Source organism: Chrysochloris asiatica, unplaced genomic scaffold, assembly GCF_000296735.1.
Source record: "Chrysochloris asiatica unplaced genomic scaffold, ChrAsi1.0 scaffold00221, whole genome shotgun sequence".
Taxonomy (NCBI): Eukaryota; Metazoa; Chordata; class Mammalia; order Afrosoricida; family Chrysochloridae; genus Chrysochloris; species Chrysochloris asiatica.
In genome coordinates, this window is record NW_006408739.1 from 187,411 (window position 1) to 198,578 (window position 11,168).

General features: G+C 41.1%; 1 pseudogene; it reads right to left on the minus strand.

Moving 5' to 3' along the window:
* Positions 1 to 9,351: 9,351 nt before the first annotated feature.
* LOC102835515 lies at positions 9,352 to 10,077 on the minus strand (annotated as a pseudogene).
* Positions 10,078 to 11,168: the final 1,091 nt, after the last annotated feature.

The following is an 11,168-nucleotide window of genomic DNA, read 5'->3' on the forward strand; positions in this document are numbered from 1 at the left end:
TAGCTTCTGAAGAGACAGACACCCTCCCCTTCTGCAGAGTCAGTGCCTGAATAGAACTTTGAAGCCATATTTGATCATACTTTGCTTTTTTTTTTTTTTTTTAACCATATTCACTTTTTTATTTTAAGTTTTTCCACTCTTTCCTGATGCCTCTTTTCCAGTTGTGTTTTTCTCTTTCCTCTGAAAACTCAACAATTCCATCCATAGGCACACATGAGTGCCCATATTCAGAAGAAAACACTTTTTATTCATTTTCATCACCAAGACCTTGTTAATTCCACATAGAATCTCAATGGAAAGTTGAACCTAAACCAAAAATAATGTTCATGCTGATTTTTTTAGAACAATTGTACTCCAAGTCCATATCCACCACACTAGGTCATGGTATCCAGAACTGGACTTTTGTAGTTGATTGTTTGTGAAATTCCTACCGGTTAAAAATAGAAATAGAAAAGTACCGGTTATAACACTTGTGTGTTGCTTTGATGCTGGAAGTTATGCCACTGGTTTTTCAGAATTCAGCTGCAGGCCACCAGCTTGGTGAATTGTGAAAACATTGTGAATTGTGGTGGAGCATTGTCAAATATAGTGCTAAAAGATGAACCCCTTGGGTTGGAAACCACTCAAAAATCAGCAATGGGCTCAAGCACAACAACAATTGTAAGGATGGTAGAGGATCAGGCAATTTTGCTTTCTCTTTTGCATAGGATAGCTCCATGGCACCTAACGACAACAATGATGATGCTAATGAGGTAGGATTAGAGACAATTCTGCAAATGAGGCAAAGGCAAGGTTAGGTTGTTTGTTTTGTTTTGAACTTTTTATTCGGTATTGAGTGAAGCTTTTACAGAGCAGACTATAATCATAAACTTCAATTTCATCTCAGTAACTGGAATCCCATCATTGTAACATCACGTATCCTACTTCCTCCCTGTATTTCTTTCTTTCTTTTTAATGTTTTATTGTGAATTATGTGATAGTTTACATGGGAGAACATTAGCTTTACATTCATCCTATCATATATCGTTTCATTGCCACGGTTACAATCCCCTCTATGCATCATCAACCAACCGAAGGGTATACCCTGCCCCCTGCCCCCCAGTCATCAGCACACAGCCCCTCTCACCCTCTCTGTGTCTAAAGTCCCCAGCCACTCCATCTGTCCACATCATCTTCTCTGCCTCCATCTCTGGTGTCACTGCTTCTCTGGGTAGGGTCTCGCTTTCCACTCTTCTCCCTTGATGGTCCCAGGGACCTCGGCTCTTAGACTGTAAATTCAATCACTCCCCTCCTTTTGCTACAAAAACGTCCACCTTTACATTTCAAACCCTCACAATCAGTCCTGATAACAATTCATTATTGTATCACAAAAGACCTAGCTGCATCTCTTATCATCAGCCCCACCCAGACAGATTGGATACTAGGCAGTGGAGATTCTACCTTCCTCCGCTCCCTCTGGATCTAGGTTCCCTCTTGAAAGCTTGAAAGCCAGTCATTTCTTGCCGTTGTAGCCCCCCGCCCCCCCATCTTGGGTAGCGAATGTCCAAGTTGCCCATCCCTGTCTACTCTATGTATAGAGGGGGTGGGAATGATCCTTGCTGTAAAGATTTGTTCCCTCTTTTGAGCTACTGCATCCCTAGGTGTAGGTCAAGTTCATCAAATTGCATCAGATTACTCTTTTTATCTTCTTTTTCTTCTAGTTGAGCTCTGATCATCAGTCATTGAAACCTGGTCAAGTGGGTATTATCTGCAAGTGTGGGTGTTCTTATGCATATGCCCTCTCCTCTTATCATCTGGATGCTTCACTCTCCAGTCTAGTCCTCTGTGGCTATGTCACTGACTCTGGGCCCTAGAGTCCCCGGGTCTTGCCACACTGCTGGCCAACCAGGTCTCCACCAAGGTTCACAGGAGTCTATTGAACAGTGTAGGGCTTAGCTCGCAGCTTCATTGCTTTCCCTGTATTTCTTGTATGCAGTCCTCCTCCTTTCCCAACCCTTCTGAATTTTGCCCTTAGGTAGATGCTGCTTTTTTTATCTTAAATTGTTGACCATTCTATTGTGTACATATCTCACTCGTGTTGTTGTCCCTTCTATATACCCATCTGTTGTTTGGCTGAACATTTAATGACAGGGGTGATTTCAGTTCCATACCAAGTCCCTACTCTGGGTTTTACCAGTCTATCTGACCAGTAAACCAGGTCTTTTTTTTTTTATGACTTTGAGTTTTGTTCCATGTTTTCTCCCACTGTATCCAGAACCCTTACCACTTGTCTGTAAGTTTGTCATACTGTGGTGTGACATACTTGTGTGTTGCTGTGATGCTGGAAGGTATGCAACTAGTATTTAAATACCAGCTGGGTCACCCATGGTGGACAGGTTTCAGTTGAGGTTCCAGACTAGGAAGGAGAGATGACTGCTTCCAAATTTTCAGACACTGAAAACCTTATGACTAACAGTGGAATCCTGTATATTGTCAGATAGAGTGCCAGAGGATGAACCCCTTGGGCTGGAAAGCACTCCAGATGCAACTGGGGGAGATCTGCCTCCTCAAGGGAGAGTTGACCATGATGACATGAATCAAGTAAAACCTTGGGGACCTTCATTTGCTGATGGGGCACAACTCAAAATGAGGAAAACAGCTGTAAACATCCATTAATAATCAGAACATGGAAAGTATGAAGTATGGATCTAAATGAAATGCATAAACATTGATAACCTAGGAATTGTTGTTGTTGTTACGTGCCATCAAGTCGTTTCTGACCCATAGCGACCATGTATAGGGTTTCCGAGGAGCAGCTGGTGAGTTTGAGCCGCCCACCTTGTAATTCAAATGGCTGTGCAGCTTGGGTGCATTAACCCACAGTGCCACACCAGGACTCTTAGGCATTAGTGAGCTGAAATGGACTGGTATTAATAATTTTGAATCTGATACAATCACATCATTTACTATGCCAGGAATGACAAATATAGAGGAATGGTGTCACATTCATCATCAAAAAGAACATTTCAATGATCTCTGTTGAAGAATATATATTGATATAGGATAATATCAATACGCTTTGGGTTAATGTGCCAGACTGCAAAGCCTTTTGAACTGCAAGGTCGGCACTTCAAGCTCACCAGCTGTTCCTTGGAAACCCTATACAGGGTCGCTATGGGTCGAAACCGACTCGACTGCACTTAACAACAACAACAACAACAACATAACTTTTTCTGTCTGAAATTTATCAAACATACAGTCAAGATATATTGATAATTTTGGAATGTAAAGGCTGGAAACAAAGAGGAATGATCAGTCATTGGAAAATATGGCCTCGGTGATAGAATTTTGCAATATCAATTATTTCATTGAAAACACCTTTTTAAACAACATTAAAGAATACTATACACATGGACCTCACCAGATGGAATGCACAGAAATTAAATTGACATCATACGTGGAAAGAGATGGTGGAAAAGCTCCATGTCATCAGCCAAAGAAAGGCCAGAGGCAGATTTTGGAACAAATCATCAGTTCCTCATATATAAGTTCAGGCTGAAGTTGAAGAAAATTAAAACAAGTCCACAAGAACCAAAATATGACCTTGAACATATTAAATCCTACCTGAATTTAGAGATTGACTCAAGAACAGATTTGATGCATTAGACACTACTGACCAAAGACCAGAAGACTTGTGGGATGACATCAAGAACACCATATATAATGAAAGCAAAAGGTTGTTAAGAAGAAAAGAAAGAAGGAAGAGACCAAAGTCGATGTCAGAAGAGACCTTGAAACTTGCACTCCACCATAGAGATGCTTAAAGTGAATGGAAGGAATGAGGTAAAAGAGCTAAACAGAAATTTGAAAGGGCAGCTCTAGAAGACAAAGTTAAATATTGTAACAAAATGTACAAAGACCTGGAATTAGAAAACCCAAAGAGAAGAACAATGCTTAACAGTTCTCAAGCTGAAAGAACTGAAGAAAAAATTCCTGCCTCGACTTGAAATATTGAAGGATTCTGTGGACAAAATGGGCAAAATAATGAATGATGCAGAAAGCATCCAAAGAATATGGAAGGAATATACAGAGTCACTGTACCAAAAAGAAATGGTCAGTATTCAACCATTTCAAGTATTATCATATGATCCAGAACCAGTGGTACTGAAGGAAGAAGTCCAAGGTGCATTGGAGGCAAAGAACAAGTCTCTGAGAATTTATGGAATACAAATTGAAATCTTTCAACAAACTGATGCAGCACTGAAGGCACTCACTCATCTATGCCAAGAAATTTGGAAGACAGCTACCTGGATAACTGATTGGAAGAGATCCATATTTGTGCCCATTCCAAAGACAGATGACCCAATGGAATGTAGAAATCATCGGACAATATCATTAATGTCACATGCAAGTAAATTTTGCTTAAGATAACTCAAAAACAACTACAACAGTACATTGACAGGGAATTTCCAGAGGTTCAAGATGGATTCACATGAAGACGTGGATCACTGCTGATGTCAAATGGATGTTGGCTGAAAGCAGAGAATATCAGAAAGATGTTTACCTATGTTTTATTGACTATGCAAAGGCTTTCGATTTTCTGGATCATGACAGGCTATGGACAACATTGCAAAGTATGAGTTTTCTGAAACACTTAGTTGTGCTCATGAGGAACCTGATGAACATAGACCAAGAGGCAGTTCTTTGAACAGAACAAGGGATTTAAAATAAGGAAAGGTGTGCGCCAAGGTTGTATTGTTTCACAATACTTATCCAGTCTGTATGCTGAGCAAATAATCCTACAAACTGGACGATATGAAGAAGAACGTGGCATCAGGATTGGACGAAGACTCATTTATAATCTATGATATACAGATGCTACAACCTTGTTTGCTGAAAGTGAAGAGGACTTAAAATGCTTATTAAGACCACAGCTTTCAATATGGGTTGGACCTTAGTGTAAGGAAATCAAAAATCCTCACCACTGAACTGATAAATAACATCAAGATAAATGGAGAAAACCTTGAAGTTGTTAAAGGCTTCATTTTGCTTTAATCCGCTATCAACATTTACCAAAGCAGCAGTCAAGAAATCCAAGGACATATTGCAGTAGGCAAATCTGCTGTACAAGACCTCTTTAAATTATTCAAGAGCAAAAATGTCAGTTTGAAGACTAAGGTGTACCTGACCCAAGCCATGGTATTTTCAGTTGCCTCATATGCATGTGAAAGTTGGAGCATGAACAAAGAAGACCATAGATAATTGATACATTTGAATTATGGTGTTGGAGGAGAATATTAAAAGTACCATGGATCATCAAAAGAACAAACAAATATGTGTTGGAAGAGGTACAGCCAGAATGCTCCTTAGAAACCAAGATGGCCAGACTTCTTTTCTCATACTTCAGACGTATTGTCAGAAGGGACCAGCCCAGTCTCTGGAGAAGAACATCATGCACGGTAAAGTGGAGAGTCAGAGAAAAAGAGGAAGACCCCCAAATAGGTAGATTGGCATAGTGACCTCAGCAGTGGGTTCAAATGTAGCAACAATTGTGAGGTTGGCGCAGGACCAGGCAGTGTTTCATTCAGCTGTGAATAAAGTTACTATGAATCAGTATGGACTTGATGGTACCTAACAACAACAATCCAGAACCTTTTAATGGATCCCTTTCTGAGCAGATGGTAGTGGTCACTGGGTGCCACCTGGTTCTTCAGGTCTCACAGTCTGAGAGACTAATGTTCACGTGGTCCATCAGTTCATTGTACTTACTGTTTCCAAGCATCTTCAGTTTTTGTCACTCTTCTTTCCTCCATACAGGGAGAGATGAATAGTTGTATCATCTTTATTTTAAATTGTGACTTGAGTGATAGTTTACATGGGAGAACATGAGTTTTACACTCATCATTATTGCAATGATTACATCCCCTCAGTGCATCATCATTCAAGAGTATTTGCTTCTATTCTCTCTGTTGTTTTGTTTAGCTTTTATTTGGTGGTGGGGTGGGAGATGTACACAAAAACACTCAGGAATATACAATAATGTAAACAACCAAAGGGCACATTCTGCAAGTCTGCCTCCTGGCCACCAACACTCAGTCTTTCTCTTTCCATGAGTCTAGACTCCTCAGCTGCTCTCTTTTTCCATGTCCTCATCTCTGCCTCCTCCGTCTCTGGAGTCACTGCTTCTCTGGGTAAGGTCCCACATTCAGGTCATGCTCTTCTCCCTTGATGGTCCTAGGGTCTTCTGTTCCTGTACTGTAAGATTAACTACTCCCCCCTTTTTTGTTACAGAACTTCTACCTTTACAGTTGTGACCATCACAATTAATCATGATAGCAGTTGATTCACTACTGAATCATAAGAATCTCATCCACATCTCTTTTCACCAGACCCATCTAGACAAGATGAAAACTATTCAGTGGGGATTCTTTGTCCCCACCACACCCCATACTCTTTTTTTTTTTTTTTCTTAAATGTTTTATTGTGAATTATGTGATAGTTTACATGGGAGAACATTAGTTTTACATCCATTCTATCGTCTCATTGCCATGGTTACAATCCCCTTCATGCAATCCTTCTCCCATACCCCCCAGGTCTTCAGCACACAGTCGCTCTCCCTCTCTGGATTTAAAGTCTCCAGCTGCTGCATCGCTCTACATCATCATCTCTGGCTCCATTTCAGGCATCACTGCTTCTCTGGGTAGAGTCCCGCTCTCTGCTTTTCTCCCTTGGTGGTCCTAGGGACCTCCGCTCCTAGATGAAAAGTTAATCACTCCCCTCCTTGCTATAAAACGTCTACCTTTACATTTCTGACCCTCACAATCAGTCCTGATAACAATTATTCACTATTGTATCACAAGACACTTGTCTGCATTTCATTGCATCAGCCCCGCCTAGTCAGACTGAATACTACTCACTGGAGATTCTACCTTCCTCCAGACCCTCTGGATCTAGGTTCCCTCTTGAAAGCTTGTAAGCCAGTCACTTCTTGCCTTTGTATTCCCCCGCCCCCCATTTAGGGTAGCCAATGTCCAAGTTGCCCATCCCTGTCTACTCTGTGTGTGGAGGGGTGGGAATGATTCTTGCAGTAAGGACTTGTTCCCTCTTTTGAGCTACTACTTCCATAGATGTAGGTCAAGTTCATCAAATTGTATGAGAATACTTTTTTTTTTTTTTCTCTCTCCTCTTCTTTTTACTTCTGGTTGAGCTCTGATCATCCAGTCACTGAAGCCAGGATAAGTGACCACCCCATACTCTTAAACTAAACCCCGTCTTGAAAACTTGTAAGCCAGTCACTTTGAGCCTTTGTCACCCCTATCTACCCTGACATTAGGTAGCCAATGTCTAAGTTGCCTGTCCCTATCTACCCTGTATTCGTGTAGTAGCCAATATGTCTGAAGTATGAGAAAAGAAGTCTGGCCATCTTGGTTTCCAAGGAACATTCTGGCTGTACCTCTTTCAACACATATTTGTTTGTTCTTTTGATACTCCATGGTACTTTTAATATTCTCCATTTTTGTTTTGGGTTTTTCCTGTTCATCTTTCTTTCAAGAAGTATCTTCTGTTGCTCTAACTGTTCCAGGCTGGTTTGCTTACCCTTTCCAGTGGGGTTCTGGATGGGGCTCAGGATTCCATCTAAAGTCCTATACACTACAAAGGCTCTGCAAGAAGCCTATTTCAGTGGGCAAGTTGTAGAACCCCTTTTAGGTATTCCAATCAGTTATAGGCTGAAGATGGACTTACAAGCTTTCTGTAATTATGTTTCCTGACATTCCTTTCCATCCAACTCCAGGCTCTATTTTATAATAGGCAAGGGAAACCAATATTCATGAGACATTCAAGCATCTTAATATTATGTCCCCTCTTAAGATTGTACCTTGATCCTTGTATCATAGAGCCCTGTTGTCCCAAGGTTACTCATGAGCTTTTAAAATCCTAGTTGCTACTCCGTAAAGAAGAACGTAGAACATTGTCTTTGTGGACTAAGCTATGTCTGTTGACCATGGTGTCCCCTGAGAAATTAGGTTGTATCTTGAGTCAGTCTCATTTGCAATATAAAAGAGGTTAAACACATAAGCAGAGATGGAGGGACCTCAATAGCACCAAGAGACTAGAGCAGAGTTCCTTTGGACCACGGTCCCTGCACTGAGAACGTCCTAGAACCAGGAGACACAGAAAGAGCAATCTGTAACACTATAAACAATGCAAGATAGTGAGAAGCAGTGAAGGGTACTGGCATGAGATAGCACAAGAGCCAACACATGGAGTGAGTCAGAGCTACATGCCTTTGAGCAGTAGTCTTCTTTTTTTTTTTTTGAGTTTCACATTAATTGGTGCTTTATTTGCTTAAAAGCTAGACAACACTGTCAGTTTGAGAAGAAATTCACTGTGATATATAGATTGATCTTGCCATTTAAATTCTAGGTTTTTTTCATCTTTTTTTCCCCAGGGGTAGGAGTGGGAAGGGAAATATACTTGGTAAAATTTATCCAAGAAACAGAACAGATGCACATATATTTTAAAAACATGAACAAACCATTAGAGAATGAGATCTGAAATCAAGAGTGATTTCAGTTTTGGCAGCCCTTGCCTTTTTTTTTTTCCCTTTTTTAAAATGTAAGCTTCTTAAAGACTGCAGCAGGATAAAGGATCACTGGCTCTCATCTCATCATCTCAGAAATAACAAGTGATGAATAATAAAGAAAACTTAACCCCCCTCAACAAGGCCTGGCAATCCTGTTCTCCACTCTCTCCCCCAAGATAAAAATATGAATACTTTTCATAACAACTCAGAATTCGTGTTCAGAATTCTCCTACCTGCCTCTCATCAGTGGAAGTTTATATTCATGATTTTAAAAAAAGACATAGAAGCTTATGTATATAGGTTATAAAAGCTCATATCAGAGGACAATTGTTTTTGTTTTGTTTTGTTTTTATGTACAGGCAGGGAAAGAAGCAATCATTTTTAATTAAAACTATTCTGCACTTTCTGTTCACTGTTCAGCTTGAGCAAAAAAAGCAAAATGTTTATAGTGTTCATCTTAAATCTTATTGCTTTACCACTGTGGTATGCCTTCCATTAAAATAAAGAGATGGAGCGGTCAATCCTGTCATTCATTTGGCATGGCGTTCATTGGAGACTGGGGGGAAGAGGGGGGCTAGGGGAGTGGGTGGCAAAGAGATGATGGCATCCAAAAGGTAACTTACACATACAATGGTTTTCTTTAAAAAAGAGAGAGAGAGAAAATGTTATCTTCAACAAATAGAAACAAGCATTCAAAGCTATTTTTCAAGCCACAGCCAAACCATGTTCTATCTTAAGGAGGTTCTCTTTCTTTGTAGATAAAATCTCTCCCCAAACCATCATCACTTTTAATCATCCCCAAACAGGGCTTCATCTACAGACCCTTCATCCCCAGATTTTTCTTGTGGAGGGCTGGCAGATGTTTTCTTTTCTGGAGGGCTGTCTGGTTCTTCATCGTCTTCTTTGGGGGAAGGAATCTTTTCCTTTGATGCCTTTGAAGCTGTGGGATGACCCACTTTCCCGTTGCCTTTCACTGGACTTGGTGTCACTGTTGCCTTTAGCCTGGGTTCAGGCATTTTCTTTTCTTTTCCCTCAGGTTTGGATTTCTTAACCATCTTTTTGTTTTTCTTTTTTGAATTGTCATAGTCACTGTCATCACTGTCTTCCATTAGGAAGTCTTCATCACTGCCAGAATCTTTCTTGAAATGGTGCCTTGTCCTCTTCTTGTTCTTCCTCACAGCCCACATCTTCCATAAGTAGTTCTCTTTACTTAGAAACTGCTTTAGAAGCTGCCTGTCATTGCTGGCGTACATTTTTATGATCTTTGTTTTCATCTTAACTACCATCTACTGAGTGAGAGTCAACCTTCTTAGTCTTCACATCTTTTTCTTCCAAGTCCTCACTGTCTTCTGTGAATTCTTTCCAGACCACCTCTTATTTTTAGCTTCTCGAGGAGGTGATCACATTTTCTTAGCTGGAGGACCCAAATCTCTTCCATAATCTTCACCAGCATCATCAGATTCCTGAAACTGTGAATAATCAACGACCTTCCTATTTCTGACAGGCCGAATCATGTTCGCTGTCGAAACAGGACTGAGTTGAGAAGCCAAAGACCAGGACCTCCCCCACTCTGCATGTTTGGTGCCTCCCTCACAACTTTGGCTGCTGCAGCTGAACCTCAAGCTGCTGGTTTCTCAAACTCTACCACTCCTTGTTTCAGGGCCCCTTGATCAGATGAGCCCCCTGCTCCCCTGTCTCTCCAAAATGGATTGAGCAGGAGTCTTCTTGGCAAAGTGGGGTGCCTCTGACACTTGTTGATGAGCTAAATGCTTTGGAGGAAGGCTCATTAACGATCTGAAATTGCAGATGACACAGCCTTGCTTGCTGAAAGCAAAGAAGACCTGAAGCACTTCCTGATGATCAAAGAATACAGCCATCATTGTGGATTACAATTCATTGTAAAGAAAACAGAACTTCTCACAACTGGACCAATAACATCAAGGTAAATGGAGAAAAGTTTGACATAAGGATTTCATTTTTCTTGGATCCATAATCAATGTTCATGGAAGCAGCAGACAAGAAATCAAAGACATAATGCATTGGTCAGATCTGCTGTAAAATGTTCAAGAGCAATGATGTCAGTTTAAGGACTAAGGTGCACCTGACCCAAGCCATAGTATTTTCAGTTGTCTGAAGGAGCTCTGGTAGCGTAGTGGTTATGAATCGGGCTGCTAGCCCCAAGGTCGGCAGTTCAAAACTACCAGCTGTTCCATGGGAGAAAGATGAACATTTCTGCTCCTGTAAAGATTTACAGCCTCGGAAAACCTTTGTAGGGTCACTGTGAGTCAGAACCGACTCCATGGTACTTAACAACAACAGCATATGCATCTGGAGAGAACAAACAAGATGGCAGATCGGGTGGACGTGCAGTAAAGGAGCTCCTCCAACAACAACACAGAATACCCGACCAAGCAGGTTTAGGGGCTGGTCGCAGAACTCTGAACCACATATAAAGGAATATTTAGAAGGTTGGAAGGCTTACAGCTGGGGGAATTTGTGGTAGAAACAAGAAATCTATTGCTTTCTAGTCTGGGATGCTCGGCTGCTCCAGGAGCTGCCATCTTGGGTGAGACCACGTGGGGGAAGGAGCGGAGCAGCAACAGAC